This window comes from Rhinolophus hipposideros, assembly GCF_964194185.1.
Source record: "Rhinolophus hipposideros genome assembly, chromosome: 8".
Taxonomy (NCBI): Eukaryota; Metazoa; Chordata; class Mammalia; order Chiroptera; family Rhinolophidae; genus Rhinolophus; species Rhinolophus hipposideros.
In genome coordinates, this window is record NC_138054.1 from 33,327,666 (window position 1) to 33,330,431 (window position 2,766).

Consider the following 2,766-nt stretch of genomic DNA (forward strand, 5'->3'; position numbering starts at 1 on the left):
CCAGCTTCAGAGCTCCTGTAGGATTGGCTGAGGCTCCTGGTGTAAACACATCACAGTTCAGCTTCTCCTTCTGCTCAGCCAGTCCTGCTTCCCTCACTTCCTTACAAATGTTGTCCCATAGAGTGCGCCCAATAAACTTCCTGCATGCAGATTTCCCTCTGAGAGTCTGTTCCTGGGAATTCCAACCTGAAGTTGTAGCCATGCACAAAAGAGCTAAGTAGGCTTATCAGAAGCCCCAAGAGGAAGAAACAGCTTTACAGTTACAGTGCACATGTGAGGCAGAGTCAGAGAGAAGGTAATGAGAACAGATGGGTTTGAATAGGGCTATGGAGTGTCATACAGACCGGATGAGATGAGTGAGAGGCTGAGCCTATATTTATGTAGTATTTTTTATATGATGATCATAGCCAGGTGAGATATTGTGGGTTAAGTCTTTATAAGATAATTAGTATGTTCCATGTGTGGCAGCTTGGTGAGCATAGAGTTGGAGGTCAGACAGCTATAGGAATGGACCTTAGGGATGGTCCCACTAGTGGCTTGGGAGTGAGGCCCACATGGTCATTGGGACTCCTGTGTGAGGTATAGAAATCAATGGCTCTCCTCTGTAGCAGCAAGGGCCACACAAAGCCCACACTGTAGTGATGGGCAGATGTACCAGGCCCAGGTAGTCAATCTATCCCACAGAGCAGAGTTAAGGAAGGGACCAGAAAAAAAAAAGGGGGGGAATTATTCCAAACTTAGTATAAATGAGATAAGGAACTAAAAAATCTGCCGAGGAACCTTAAACAGGGCAGAAATCCAGATGCAGGAAATAGAGTACAATCAGGTCTGGTGAATTTAGCAAGAATGGCTGGATTTTGAGTCTGAGAGAACTGGACTAGAGTTATTTTCTTTCTTTTCTTTTTTTTTTAAATTGCTTAATAACTTTATTTATGTCTATATGAAAAATCTTCATAGAAAACTGTTTGGTTTATTAGCTCTCAGCAGCCCGTTCCTGAGCTCTGAGGAAACTTGCCTTCTTCTGTGCTACCCGATCTTTCTTCTGGGCAAGCGACATTTTGGGACGGTTCCACCTCTTCTTTTTAACTTCTTTCTTAGGCTTTTTCTCATAAACCGGATTCTCTCGTATACCAGCATGAGCTTTCTTATACATCTCCTCCATCATGTCTGGAGTTACGTTGTTCTTTATGTATTGAGAGAACTGTTTCTTATAAGCGTCTTCATCTTCTTCCATTAGATAACACATATAATCTGCAACGTTCTGGCCCATGATGTGTTTCTGGTGTACTTTTGCATTGAATTCCTTGCTTTCTGAATCATAACCAGGGAATCATTTGGTACTGTGAGGAATAGATAAGCCTCCATCCACAGCTCCCTTCAGGGCCCCAAAAACTTTATTTCCCGTAGTACTTCTGGCAAGCCCTACATCCAAACAGCAGGTGAAGGCACCAGGTTGACCATCAATGCTTTCCACATTGTATTCATCTCCAGTCACCTCCACTTGACCTTCATAGATCTTGTCCATGCCAAACCTATTGAGAAGCCTGCGTGCCAGCAGCAGGCCAGTACAATATGCTGCAGCATAATTTGTCAGGCCAACCTTCACACCGTACTTGGGGAGTTCGTGAGCATAAGCTGCACAAACTATCATATCTCCTTCTATACGGGCATAAGCAATCTGACAAATGATATCTCTGTTGGTTACCCGTACAATCATCCTATATTTGGGTGAGTTGTACTTATTTTTATCCTGGATTACCAAGCGTTTCCGGGCATAGTAATCAGTTTTACCCTCACGACGTCTTCTAAATTTCACTTGGTATCTCTTGAAGTAGGCCTAATTCTTGACGACTTTAACAAATCCCATCCTGGTGAACAGAGCACCGTGTCCGTGGCTCACCACAGACCTGCAGGCCCATCTCGGCTCCGGGGGAGAAAAAGAGGACTAGAGTGATTTTCATTACAACTCTTGTTTTAATTATATGCTGGTAATTCTCAAATCTCTATGTCCACCCCAATCACTTTTTTTTAAATCTGTAGACCTACATTTCCACTGGACATCTTTATGTGAATGTTCTACTAGAAATTAATATTAAACATGAGTGAAACTAATTTTCTTCTCTAACCTTCACCATCCAATCCATACTCTTGTTTAATGTCTGGTATTAAAAAGGACATGAACATGGTCACCCTCACAGAAGAGAGTCTGGATGAGCAGCTTTTGAATTCTAGTGTAGAGGGAGTTAAGAGTAGAGGGAGATACGGATGTTCCTAGTTTGTCTCTAGTGCATTTTCAAGCTTTCCTGCTCTGGTTCTTGGTCCCACAACCCACTGTCATCATAGTCTGCAAATCGATTCAAACTATATATCTGTGCCATCTGGTGTCTGAATTTGAGCCTCAAACCCTTGGTATTGCAATGGGTGAGGAACTTGATCTAGCCAGCTGCTCCACCTCTTCTTTTTAACTTCAGCACTCTGTTTTAATAAGTTTCACAAATTAGTTATACTTTGGCATATTTGATCACAAAAACTAAGGAGAAAGTGCTGGAGGAAAAAAAAATGTATTTCACTTTATTGAACCTCAAACTCTTAAAAAATCATTTGATAATCTCTTTGAACAGCAAGATGTTCAACTCAGTGGAATCAAAGATGATGCTAGAAGTGCATCACCTGGCAATTACTTCCTTAGCTTTCATACTGAATGAGAATCACCATTCATCAGTGTTTCCCAATTCATCAAGTTGAAGGGCAATGCTGATGGCAGGG

The 2,766-nt window shown here is 42.0% G+C and overlaps 1 pseudogene across 1 annotated transcript; it reads right to left on the bottom strand.

The window, feature by feature from the left end:
- Nucleotides 1–912: 912 nt before the first annotated feature.
- Nucleotides 913–1,867, bottom strand: LOC308500518 (large ribosomal subunit protein uL18-like; annotated as a pseudogene). Its single transcript has one exon. The product of its transcript is annotated as a large ribosomal subunit protein uL18-like (transcript).
- Between the last annotated feature and the right edge of the window lie 899 nt (nt 1,868–2,766).